The 13,950-nt window shown below is 38.3% G+C and overlaps 1 non-coding gene across 1 annotated transcript; it reads left to right on the top strand.

Moving 5' to 3' along the window:
- The first annotated feature begins 3,635 nt into the window (after window positions 1-3,635).
- Window positions 3,636-3,709, top strand: TRNAI-AAU. The gene has a single exon. It is a non-coding gene; the product is annotated as a tRNA-Ile (tRNA).
- Window positions 3,710-13,950: the final 10,241 nt, after the last annotated feature.

Here is a 13,950-nt window from a genome sequence, read left to right on the forward strand (position 1 = left end):
CTCTTTCAATTTTAATATCTCTGGTATTAAATTCAAACTCAGTCTTGCTGATTCTCTTTTTTCCAAAATGAGAATCATGTCGTGGAATGTTCAGGTCTTCGGCAACCTTTCTACTAGAAACTCACTATGGAATTTGATCAGAGGTCAAAACCCTGATATGATTTTTCTATGTGAAACCAAAAATGAATCTGCTAAGATGAATTAATATCTTAGTAGATTTAATTATCCAAACTCTTGGGTCTTACCCTCTATTGGTAGAGCTGGTGGAATTTCTTTAATTTGGAAAACTGGTTTTCATTGTGAAATTGTTCATTCTACTAATAAAATGATTAATGGCATGCTCTTTGATAATCCAAACAAGCCAACATTCCTTGTCACTTTCCTTTATGGTTCCGTATAAAGAGAAATTTTGGAGGGATAAAAGTAGAGACCAAAACCTAGCTCTAGGTGATAGAAATACAAGGTATTTTCATAATAAAGCGAAACAAAGATTTAGGAGGAATAGAATCGAAATCCTTAAGAACGATAAAAATGAATGGTTAGATGATCCTAAGGAAATCGCTGACTGCATAACCGACCACTTTCAAAACATTGCTACCACTGTTAATCCCACTATTGACCAAAGCATGATAGATCTCATTCCTAGTAACATAAATGATTTGGATAACGAAATGCTTTGTTGTACTCCCTCGGAAACTGAAATAAAAAACATTCTTTTTTCGATGGAACCTGATAAAAGTCCTGGCCCGGATGGTTTCCCGCCTAATTTTTTCCAATAAAATTTGGAAATTGTAGGGCCTGACTTGGTCAACATGGTTCAATCTTTCTTCATATCTGAAAATCTCTCTAAGGAAATGAATGCCTCATTCATCTCTTTAATCCCCAAAACTCTTAACCCAACTACCCCTGCTGAGTTTAGGCCAATAGCCCTTGCCAACACATCCTACAAAATAACATCGAAACTAATGGCAAGAAGAATGAAAGGTCTTTTGGGGAAAATTATTTCACCATATCAATCTTCCTTCCAGGAATGAAGGCAGATCTCTGAAAATATTACCATTGCGCATGAAATGGTTCACAAGATGAAGAACTCTAAATCAAAAAAGGGATTTATTGGACTGAAAATAGATATGTCCAAAGCTTTCGACAGAGTCGAATGGGACTTCCTGATACAAATTATGACCAAAATAGGATTCAACAGCAAGTGGTGTAAACTTGTGTACCAATGTATTTCAACAACTTCTCTTTCTGTTTTACTGAACGGATCCCCCACTAAGTTCTTTAAACCTACCAGAGGTTTGAGATAGGGAGACCCAATGTCTCCATATTTGTTTCTTTTCTGTATGGAAGCGTTTTCTAGATCAATAATGAATGCTGAAAATACATGACCGGTAAAAGGTATCAAAATAGTTCACCAAGCTCCCTCTATTAGCCACTTATTGTTTGCTGACGACTGTCTATTATTTTATAAAATAAATGAAAAAACTTGTCACAATATAGTCAACATGTTCATGAACTTTGGTTTAGCTTCAGGGAAACTTATTAATCTAAGTAAATCGGTTGTCTTCTTTAGCCCTAAAACTGAAACAAGCATAAGAAACAGAGTTAAAGAAATTCTAGGAGTTTCGGCTATACCTTTGAAAGATAAATATTTAGGATCTCTTTTGTTTACAAATAGATCTAAGATTGAATGTTTCGAACCATTGGTTGAAAACATGAAAACTAGACTGGCTAGTTGGAAAGGGACTGACTTAAGTAATGTTGGAAAGACTGTAATGATCAATAATACAACTACATTTTTGTATGTTTACCAAATGAATTTCTTTAAGTTTCCTGTAAAGATTTGTAACAAACCAACAAAGTTGCAGAGATATTACTGGTGGGGAAAGGATGAAAACGGGATAAATGAGAAAGGTAAGAATGGTGTTTGTTTAAAAAACTGGGATTCTATTAGTAGATCTCTTGAGGAAGGGGGCTAGGGATAAAACATGTGCAGAACTTTAATTTATCTATGATTTCTAAGATGAGATGGAGATTACAAGAGAATCCTGATTCTCTTTGTGCCTCCATTCTCAAAGCAAAATATTACCCTAATAGTGATATTCTCCATATAAATAATACCCCTAATAGAAATGATAGTTCGATTTGGAAAGGCATGTTAACTGGCATCAATCAAATCAAGAAATATTGCTTCTGGGAAGTTGGGAATGGCTCTAGTATTGACATTTGGGATGATTTCTGGATCCTACAAACGGAGCCTCCCTTCAGAAACCATAAATACAAATTCAGGGATTAAATAAGGTTAGCGACTTGTTCACTCCTCACAAAACTTGGGATATTGAAAAATTGGTAACCTGTTTTGATAGTCAAACTGTAGAGAAAGTTAGGAATATAAGAATCTTTGCAGACGACAAAGCAGATATACATCACTGGACTCTAAGCAAAAAAGGTACATTCACCGTGAACTCTTTATATAATCATATAAACTCTGACGGTACTACGAACAACTACTGGAAAAAGATTTGGCAGATGGAAACATCACCATCTGTTAAGAATTTTATTTGGAAAGCATTTCACGCCATACTATTCAATAGTATGAGGGTGGCTGTTGTCATCCCAAATATAAACACGAAGTGCAATTTATGTAATGATGGTCAGGAAACACTCACCCATTTGTTTCTGCAATGTATTTATGCTCAACAAGTTTGGATGAATTTTAACTATGACATGCAATATGTTACAAATGGAACAGAAAATTTTCATGATTGGTTAAATAATTGTTTTGAAAATCCTGATAGAGGAGGGTATGATATTGATTGGCATGTCTTGTGCAGTGTTATCATTTGGCATATATGGAAAGCTAGGTGTGATATTACCTTCCAAAAGAAAAGCCAAAACAGTGCCACTACTGCAAACAACATAATTAAATTCATCAATGGATATAAGTATGTAAATTAAACATGTTATAATGTTATCCAATCATTGTTTACAACCCCAAAAATGACGAGGTGCTTAAGGTCAATAATGATCAGCTGGATGAGTCTGCAGGATCCATGAACCTGAAAATTAATATTGCACTAACAATTATGAACTTTGTAGCTAAGGCTGGAATCGGTCTAACTTTGTTTGATCATACAGGAAGAATTAAAGAAGGCAGAGGACTAGACGTAGACTGTAATACCAGAGAAGAGCTAGAAAAAGTTGGAGCGGATGCGTCTTTCCGATGGGGAACAGAATGGAGTGGTCACATCATCTCTTTTAGAAGCGATTCTCAGCCAATTCTATTGCTGCTAATAGGAAAGTATGCGGAATCTAGGAAACAAAGATACAAGATCAGTGCAGACTTTGGCAACAACACCAAATTTGATATAAATTTCATAGCTAAGGACTTCAATTTAGTTATGAGATTAAGCACAACTAGTTATGCCAAAGCCTATGGGCTATTTTAACTTTTTTAAACATTCAAAATGGGAATGAAGATGTAATGATTTATCGTAACTCTCCATACGGGAGATACGGTTCTTTTCTGTCAATACAATGAGGATTTCCTCTTTTTCGAAAAAAAAACATACTTGGAGTCATGAGTTAGAATTCGCTCACACACAAACTTTTAACATATTTCCATTTTTAAACTTGGGCCATTGGCTCAGTTGGTTAGAGTATCGTGCTAATAACACGAAGGTCGCAGGTTCGAGACCTGCATGGGCCATATTATTTTTTTGGTTAGAGGCCACTCTTATGACACAATAGGTCATGAGTTCGAACCTCCCCATTATAATTTTCACCCAAGATGTAGCACAGATGGTCGAGGGAGAAGTGAAGAAGGTGGATGTCGCGCGTTCGGTTCTCATCCTACTCATATTTTTAGAGCAACCTCACTGTTTTATGATGTTTGGTATGGAACGGTTACTTTAGCTGATGTTTTAAACCGTAATGACCTGGATAGGACTGCAAGGATCAGTGATATTATTGTGCAGGGTTCTTGGCAGTTACAAGGGGTGCATTTTGATACTCTAACGAATGCTAGTATGGTGCTGGATAAATTTCCGAGGCTTCGTGTTGGCTGTAACAAGAAAATATGGATGCCAGACTTGAAGGGAGATTTTTCAGTCAGGTCATCTAGGGAACTCATTAGGACTAAGTATCCTATTATGGAGGAGGCAAAGTTGGTTTGGAAGAAAGTAGTTCACCCTTCACTTGCTGCTCAGAATTGGAAATTTGTTCGTGGAGCTTGTGCAACTTTGGACAAGGTCCGCAGCAGATTCAAGATTGCTCTGGCGTCGAACTGCAGTGTCTGCCAAACTTCTGAAGAATCTCTTGAGCATGTATTGTGGAGATGTAATTTTCTGAAGAGGGCGTGGAACTGGTTGGAAGGTATTTTCAACATTAAACCTCATTATAACTTGCTTGTTTCTTACAAGAATGTTGCGCAGAGAAGTGGTATGGTTAAAGATCTTTGGCTGGTAGCCAACTTGGTGGTGAAATCTGAACTTTGGTTCACAAGAAATAAAAAGGTGTATGAGAAAAAAACTCCTTGTTGGTCTTTCTTCCAAAAACGTGTTTTCAACTGGGTTAATGAGTATTCTATATACGAGTGAAGGGTTTTATGCATAATACGGTGGAAGATTTGAAGCTGCTTCATTTTTTCCGAGCTAGACACAGAAAGGTGAAGCACGCTGTTCCTAAAGAGTGTCATTGGACGCCTCCAGATCAAGATGAACTTCTGATGTGTACTGATGGTGCCGCAAGGGACAATCCATAAGTGGCGGGAGCTAGGGTGGTGGCGAGAAATGCATATTCATAGGTGGTTGATGCTATGTGCATTGGCTTAGGCATAGCATCGAATTATATGGCAGAGTTATATGGTATCCTTGTTGGCCTGGAATGGGCTACTCAATGGGGTTACAGGCAAGTCTTGATTCGCTCGGACTCTAGTAGTATTATTACAGCTTTAGAGAATGATAATATTCCCTGGTTTGCTCAGCAAAGGTGGACGGATATTAAGGGAGTGTATGACTCCATTAGGTTTATGCACACTTATCGGGAAGCAAATTTTGCTGCTGATGGCATGGCTAAGAGAGGATGTTTATTAGAGGATGGAATGGGGCTACATATTGTTGGTCGCCCAGCTTTCTTACATTCTATTGAGTTTCCCAATGTAATTTATTATCGTTTTAAATAGTTTTTTGAGTTTTTGGGGTTGTTGTGACCTCTTTTCTCAAAAACTATCTTGTAAATATATTTTTTGATCAATACAATTTTTGACTTATCAAAAAAAAAAAACTATGGTTAAGTACAAAGGAAGTGGCTAATTGTTGAGTATTAGATTTCATGATTTGTGGGGATTAGGATAGTTTAAAGCTCATAAGGGGACCTCGCTACATAATCATATACTCCCTCCGTTCCTTTTTAGTAGGCTGGTATAAATGTTTCAAAAAAATAGGCTAGTTTCCTAATTGGGAAAGTCAAATGTTACTTTAATTTTCTGGGACCACTTTTCTCTTAAATTGTTTTGATGACAAGTGTCATGTGGATCATTTCACTTTACTTCTTTTGCTGACAAGTGTCATGGGGACCATTCCACTTTACTTCTTTTAGTGACAAGTGTCATGAGGACCACTGTCAATAATTAATCCTCTTAATTTCCTTAAATTTCTCTAAAAACAAAACCAGCCTATTAAAAAGGAACGGAGGGAGTACTTATACGCTATGCGTAGTGATAGACACATTTTTGTGTCTAATTTGTCCTCAATGTCCGTATTGTTGGAACTCTATTTTTGTACTAATATTTTGTTTTTATGTATTTTTAGGAAATAAACATTTTTGGAAAATTCGGCTCGAAAAGTTGATTTTGGCACCCTTGAAGGACAATTGTTATTCGGACTCTCACTATCGGTTAAGGGGCACCTCAGTGGACACCTGCTATCGCACCCCAGTTCAGGATAGGGGGACACCCTTTCTTCTTCGTTTGAAAACTGTTTTTTTTGGCGGGAAATGAAATTCTCAACTGGCAGAAGTTTGATCACAAAAATGAAGGGGTTACGGGTCGATTCAATGGCTGAAATTTGATAGAGAGATGTGATATAGGTTAAGGAACACATTTTTGGCAGTGGGTTCGATCGGAATTGGCTGGAAAACGCGTGATGATTCACACACCCAAAACAGAGCACGTGTACTGTAACACGAGAAAAATTGAATTTCTTGTGTGCATGGAGGAGTTCTACTAGCGTTGGAAGAGTGTTGAGACGTGGAGAAGGCTAACTAGAGCGTGCAGGATCAAATCTAACGCGTGCATGGGCTTAAAAATGGAAATTATCGTTATTATGGGCAGCAAGGAATATTCAGATTAAATGGAGAATATACGCAATAAATGAGGGGATTTTTGGTCCTGAAACACTATAAATACAAGGAAAAACAGTTTGGGAAAGGTTAGCACGGGATTGGGAGAGATTTAGAGCCGAGAGAATCACCAGAAGAGTCGACGGAGAAAAAGTTCTGCTGCTGTCAAAGGAAGAACACGAAGAACATTGTACAGTCCCGGAAAGTCGTTGATTAGTGTCGCATATTTGCGACAATTCTCAGTTCCTTTCCCGCGACGAGCTTACAGCACTTCTGAAGTGTCGTTCTTCCCTACGCTTCCTGTATGTCGCAAAGGACAGTCTTAAAACGATTTCTTTTTATTTCATCATTTGTACTCAACTTTTGAGCATTAATAAAATCTTTTGAGTATTTTTCCAACATGATGAGAGGCTAAATTCTTGGTGATTGAGGCAATGGAGGATCTATTCACTCATGTTTGATTGGTAATATTTTTATTTATAATTTCTTTAATTATTTACTTTATTTAATTCACTTGGATAAATATAAAAAAAAGAATAAAATGGTTTTCTTAATTAGTTGTGAATCAGTTTGATGTTTTATGCTTAGAATAATTCTTTGATAAATCATGCTTAAGGATTACAACTTAATATTTGGACACCTTTTAAATTAAAAAGTGATTTAATAAGAAAAAGAGCTTAATAATAATTTCTGAAATATTATTTATAACCAAACAACTTGAAGTGGTAGTGAATCCTGAGCCTTAATCCTTCTAAAATCTTGACATTACTATCAAAAAATTAATTTCCTTTATTTATTTATTTATTTATTTAAATCTAAAAAAAAAGTTACCTTCACAAGTTCGAAAAGAACCCCTTTTACCACTATCTACTACAACATTTGAAAATACATCAAATTTTTGGCGCCGCCGACGCGGACCTGTGCTTAGGTAGATTTTTTTTTTTAGGTTTATTATTTTTTTTTTAGAATTGTTTGTTCCTTTTTACGTTTCTTTTTGTCTTTATTTTGCAGGTTCAAAGTGAAAACTAAGGACTTGGAGAGGAAAGAGCTTAAAGCGAAAAGCGAAAAGAGAAGAAAAGAGGACAATTTTAGGATTTAATTTTTAATTCTTTTTGAGTGTGTGAGGAAAACTGTAATTTTTTTTTATTATTATTTCTTTTTTCTTTTTGAACTTTAAATTGGACTGGACATTTGGACTTTAATTTTTAAACCCTATGGAAGGGTACCCTTAAATACAAACTGTGTGCAGGGAAGGACGGTGATTACAATATCACCTCGGCCTCTCGGGTTCGCACACGACATAGGAGTCGTGGCCCGAGTCGACGACAACGGTTCATCCCCCGTCTGGTACGGGAGGTAAGTCTAATCGAAACACTCGCGAATTCCCTGCAAGCGAGTTACTGTACTCCTTAAGGTGCTAATTGTTTGAGGACGAACCGGACTGTCTTTATTTTCCTAGTAAAGGGCAAGGCCTGGCCTAAACAAGATAAGGGTTCGGATTTCATCACCGCTCCCTTCTTGCCCGCTTTAGGAGAACAAAACCTAACGCGAACCCAAGATTTAAAATCTGATTAGAAAGAGACCTATAGGGTATCGAGCTTGTTAGGAAATTTTTTTGAAGGATATTGGTTATTCTTTTAGCATACTTCGAAGTTCATGACAGTTTCTGTGAGTTGAATGCGTGACTGCGCCGCCTTGTACTGCGGCGAGGCCTTGGGTATCAAAGCTCCACTAAGCTTCCCTCGCCTCTATTCGACTTACTTTGACTCGGATTGATTCCAGAGGGGTTTGCTTAAATTGTAACGAACTCCCTTTCGAGATATAGAAGCTAGTCTAGAAACAATCTAAGTGAGCCATCATGCTTGTTGTTTGCTAGAAATCTCTAGGTTTGCTTTGGTAAAGTCGAGTCAGCCTGCTGTGTGATTGCTAGAACCTTCCTGTTAGGATTTTTATTTCTTTTTGATTTTTTTAGTGTATGCCCGATTTTGTTAATAGGGCTTGGAAAAGAGATACTCTAGGTCGATTGATTAGCGAAAAACCTAGTAGTTCTTCTGATATAAGCAGGGAGCTCGAAGATTGTTCTTTTGAGAGCCCTGTTTTTGGAAACTTCAGTTTTAAGAATCTGTCTCTTCGTGAGGAAAGTACCCCTAGTACTTCTGTTGTGCCAGCGATGGCAACTTTGAAAGATTACGTGTTCCCAACTAGGTCCAACCGAGCTTCGTGCATTAAATTGCCAGCCACTACAGCTAATTTCGAGATAAAACCTAGTATTCTTCAGATGATCCTTATATTCTTAGGAAAAGATGATGAGAACCCTTATTTCCATATTAGGGACTTTGAGGAAATTTGCGGGACAATTAGAATAAAAGACCTTACTGATGAAGTCTTGAAACTTAAGATGTTTCCCTTTTCCTTGAGAGATAAAGCCAAGACCTGGCTGAACAACCTACCATCTGAATCCATAGAAACATGGCAGGAACTTATCGCTGCCTTCTATATGAAGTTCTACCCTAAGCATAAAACTGCAGTTGTTAGGCAGAACATTAGTACTAGTGTGCAACAAGAGGGAGAGTCTCTTTATAGGTTTTTAGAGAGATTCAATGATCTCCTATCCCAGTGTCCTCACCATGGATTTGATAAGATGAAACTTGTAGAGATTATTTATAATGGTTTAGACTATTCGACCAAATCCATGGTCGAGTCTATGTGCGCTGGTGAGTTCACTAGTAAAAATGCTGATGATGTTTTTACCTTATTAGGAGCTATCGCTGAGAAATCCCAACAGTGGGAGTCTTGTGTGGAACCCCCTAAAAGACTCTTAGTCAATAGAAGTAGCACCAATATGGTAGATACAAGTTTTGCGTCAGATGCCAAGTTTGCTGCTTTATCTAGAAGGTTAGAAGCGTTGGAAATGGGTCAACCTAAAAATAAGTCCCTTGTTGAACCTAATGGAGCCCCTCAAATCTCTAGTTGTGGAATAGAGCCCGATAACTCATCTTGGGAAGGTCAGGTTAGTGAAGAGCAAGCTCATGCTGTTTATAACAATGCTAGGTTTGAGAACCGTCAGAAGTTTGACCCCTACTCAGAGACCTACAACCCTGGTTGGAGAAACCATCCTAATTTCTCTTGGTCTAAGGGCCAGAATCAAGGCCAGTCTAGTAATTATCAGCCTCCCCCAGGTTTTAGTTATACTAAGAACCCTTCGGGACAGACCCAGAACCCATCTGAGAATAGAATAACTAGCTTAGAGGAAACCCTTAGTATATTAAGGAAGATCCAGGAAATGCTATCACAAAGCCAGGAAATGTTAGTAAAAAGCCAGGGTAATTTTCAAGAGGAAACCAAACAGAATTTTAAGAATAGTGCCCAGTCTTTTGCTAAATTAGAACTTCAAGTCGGCCAAATAGCTAAGTATATTAATGAGAGAGAGGAAGGAAGGTTCCCTAGTCATACTGATCCTAACCCTATAGGAGAGAAATCGTACAGTCATGTTAACTCTGTTACGACCCTTAGGAGTGGAAGGAAAGTTCATAATAAGGTCGACATACCTGAAAGTGAACATGTTGTAGTTCACCCATCTGAACCAGAGAATGAAGAGACTGATAGAGTCTCTAAAGAGACCAATGAGGGTCATGTTGAGTCTAATTTTGTTCCCAGAGCCCCATTCCCACAACTGCTAGTTCCGACTAAGAGGGAGTCCAACTTTAATGATATATTGGAGGTTTTTAAGCAGGTTAATATCAACCTTCCATTATTAGATGCAATTAGGAAGATTCCCTCTTATGCCAAGTTCCTTAAGGACTTGTGTACGCGAAAGCGTAAGCTCAATGTCCAGAAGAAAGCCTTCATAGCTAGTCACGTGAATTCTATTATTCAGAATACCACTACTCCTAAGTATAAAGACCCAGGTTCCCCTACCATTGCTTGTACAATAGGTAAGTACCGTGTTGAGAAAGCATTGCTTGACTTAGGAGCCAGTGTGAACTTACTGCCATACCATGTGTACCTTAAGCTAGGACTTGGTGAGATGAAACCTACCCAGATGACACTTCAGTTAGCTTAAAATTCCTCGTGGTGTGATCTAGGATGTTCTCATAGAGGTCGACAAGTTTATATATCCGGTGGATTTTGTTATCCTAGATACCCAACCTGTCCCTGACCCAGAGAACCAAATACCAGTGATTTTAGGTCGCCCGTTTTTAGCTACATCCAATGCGATCATTAACTGTCGAAATGGTATTATGAATTTGTCTTTTGGTAATATGACTATTGAGCTGAACATTTTTAATATTAGTAAGCTACCCTCTGAACTAGATGACTCGAATATAGAAGAGGTGAACATGATAGGAACATTAGTCGAGGAGTCATTACCAAACACTTTGTTAGAAGATCCATTAGAGAAATGCCTAGCTCACTTTGGGATTGATTTTGATGATGATAATGTGATTAATGAGGTGAATGCTTTGTTAGATTCAACCCCTTTGTTAGATACTAGTAATGGATGGAAACCTAAGTTCGAACCACTACCAGTTTCTAAGTCTACCCTAGTTCCTTCTTTAGAAGAGCCTCCTAAGTTGGACCTAAAACCATTGCCAGATACCCTGAAGTATGTGTTTATAGGCCCGTCTGAGACTTTACCTGTGATTGTTTCTTCCGACTTGGATAGAGATCAGGAAAGTAGGCTAGTAACCGTCCTTCAAAACAAAAAGGAAGCTTTAGGGTGGACCATAGCAGACATTAAGGGTATAAGTCCTACTATTTGTATGCATCAGATCTATTTAGAAGAAGACACCAAACCTTCTAGGGAGATGCAACGTCGACTAAACCCCAATATGAAAGAAGTAGTTCGAACTGAGGTTCTTAAGCTACTAGATGCAGGCATTATCTACCCTATCTCAGACAGTAAGTGGGTTAGCCCCGTTCAGGTTGTTCCCAAGAAATCTGGTATTACTGTAGTCCAGAATGATAACAATGAGTTAATCCCGACCCGAGTGACCACGGGTTGGCGTGTTTGTATTGACTATAGGAAATTGAACAAGGTCACTAGGAAGGACCACTTTCCCCTTCCCTTCATCGACCAGATGCTAGAGAGATTAGCTGTATATAGTCACTACTGCTTTTTAGATGGCCACTCTGGATATAATCAGATCGTTATTGCCCCAGAAGACCAGGAGAAAACCACTTTTACCTGTCCCTTTGGTACCTTTGCGTATAGACGCATGCCTTTCGGGCTATGTAATGCCCCTGCGACTTTTCAGCGTTGCATGATGAGCATATTTTCTGACATGGTAGAACGGTTCTTAGAGGTCTTTATGGATGATTTTTCAGTGTTTGGGTCGTCTTTCGATGAGTGCTTGCATCATTTGTCATTAGTTTTGACTAGGTGTAAGGAAAAGAATTTAGTGCTTAATTGGGAGAAATGTCACTTTATGGTTCGTTCAGGAATTGTTCTAGGGCATATTGTATCTTCAAAGGGTATAGAGGCAGATAGAGCCAAAGTTGACCTTATTAAAACTTTACCGGTCCCAAAAACCGTAAGAGATATTAGGTCATTCTTAGGGCATGCTGGTTTTTATCGTCGTTTCATTAAGGATTTTAGCTTGATGTCTAGACCTCTTTGCAATTTGCTTGCAAAAGATGTTAAGTTTGTCTTTGATGATGCTTGTTTAGAGGCTTTTGAGAATCTCAAGTCATTACTCACTACCGCCCCCATAGTCCAGGCACCCAACTGGAACCTACCCTTTGAGATCATGTGTGATGCTTCAGATTATGCTATTGGTGTTGTGTTAGGTCAACGAGAAAATAAGTTACTTCATGTGATTTACTATGCTAGCAAAACTCTGAATGATGCCCAGTTGAACTATACCACTACCGAGAAGGAACTATTAGCCATTGTGTTTGCCTTAGACAAGTTTAGACCCTATCTCTTAGGTTCTAAGATCATCATATATACTGATCATGCTGCTTTAAAATATCTTTTTTCTAAGAAGGATACTAAACCTAGATTGATTAGGTGGATTCTGTTGTTGCAAGAGTTTTCTCCAGACATTAGAGACAAAATGGTGCCGAAAATGTTGTAGCAGATCACTTGTCTAGGCTAGTTGTTAGTTCCCCAGATGATTCCCTTCCTATAAGGGATAGCTTTCCTGATGAACAATTGTTCTTTGTTACCCAATTACCTTGGTATGCGAATATAGTGAACTATCTTGTTACTGGTCGAATGCCCCAACATTGGGGTAAACAAGATCGTTGTAGATTTTTAGCTGAGGTTAATCACTTCTTTTGGGATGATCCTTATTTGTTTAAGTATTGTCCAAACCAGATTATTAGGAGATGTATACCTGAGAGTGAAAAGTCCATTATTGTTTGGGTCACTTTAGTGCTAAGAATATTGCTGCTAAGATATTGCAGTGTGGATTCTATTGGCCTTCGTTGTTTAAAGACTCTCACAGTTACTGCGTTACTTGTGAACGATGCCAGAAATTAGGAACCATTTCCCGTAGGAACATGATGCCCTTGAACCCTATTTTAATTGTTGAGGTCTTTGATGTGTGGGGTATTGACTTTATGGGTCCTTTTCCTAATTCTTTTGGTAACCTATACATCCTTGTCGCCGTAGACTATGTCTCCAAGTGGATTGAGGCGGTTGCATGTAAAACCAATGACCATAGGGTTGTGATAGAGTTCTTGAAAAATAATATACTTACACGTTTTGGTACACCGCGAGCTATAATTAGTGATGGAGGATTGCACTTTTGTAATGGGCCTTTTAGGCTTCTGATGAAGAAATATGGTATTACACATAAGGTAGCTACCCCGTATCATCCACAGACTAGTGGTTAGGTAGAGGTTTCCAATAGGGAGATAAAACGTATATTAGAGAAAACAGTTAATCCTAATCGGAAAGACTGGTCGTCTAGGCTTACTGATGCCTTATGGGCTTACCGTACTGCGTTTAAGACCCCCATTGGAATGTCGCCTTATCGGCTTGTTTATGGAAAGGCATGTCACTTACTTGTTGAGTTAGAACATAGAGCTTATTGGGCTGTTAAGCAGCTAAATTTTTTCACTTGACGAGGAAGGAGCCCATAGGAAACTCCAGCTCAATGAGTTGGACGAGATTCGTATATATGCTTACGATAGTGCGTAGGAGTATAAGAACAAAATGAAACTTGTGCATGATAGAAAAATTTTACGGAAGTCATTTTCTCCAGGTCAAAAAGTTCTTCTGTATGATACCCGCTTGCATCTTTTCCCTGGGAAGTTACGTTCTCGGTGGACGGGTCCTTTTATTGTTCGCACTGTTTTTCCTCATGGAGCTGTTGAGATCGAGACACCGGATGGTAGTAGTTCTTCGAAGGTTAACGGTCAGAGATTGAAACCCTTTTTAGAGCCCTTTCCTACAGGTGATGTTGAGGAGGTCCCTCTGGAGGACCCTGTTTACCCTTGATTGACCATCGAGGCAGTTGTATGTTGTATATTAGTTTTTGATTTTCTTCACCCAGGTACTATCTTTCCAACTTCTCCTCGTGTTATTTTACTTTTGGTACTGCTCTTTAATTAGAAACATTGAGGACAATGTTAGATTTAAGTTTGGGGGTGGGGAAGAAA

The sequence above is a fragment of the Papaver somniferum genome, chromosome 6, assembly GCF_003573695.1.
Source record: "Papaver somniferum cultivar HN1 chromosome 6, ASM357369v1, whole genome shotgun sequence".
In the NCBI taxonomy this organism is placed as follows: domain Eukaryota; kingdom Viridiplantae; phylum Streptophyta; class Magnoliopsida; order Ranunculales; family Papaveraceae; genus Papaver; species Papaver somniferum.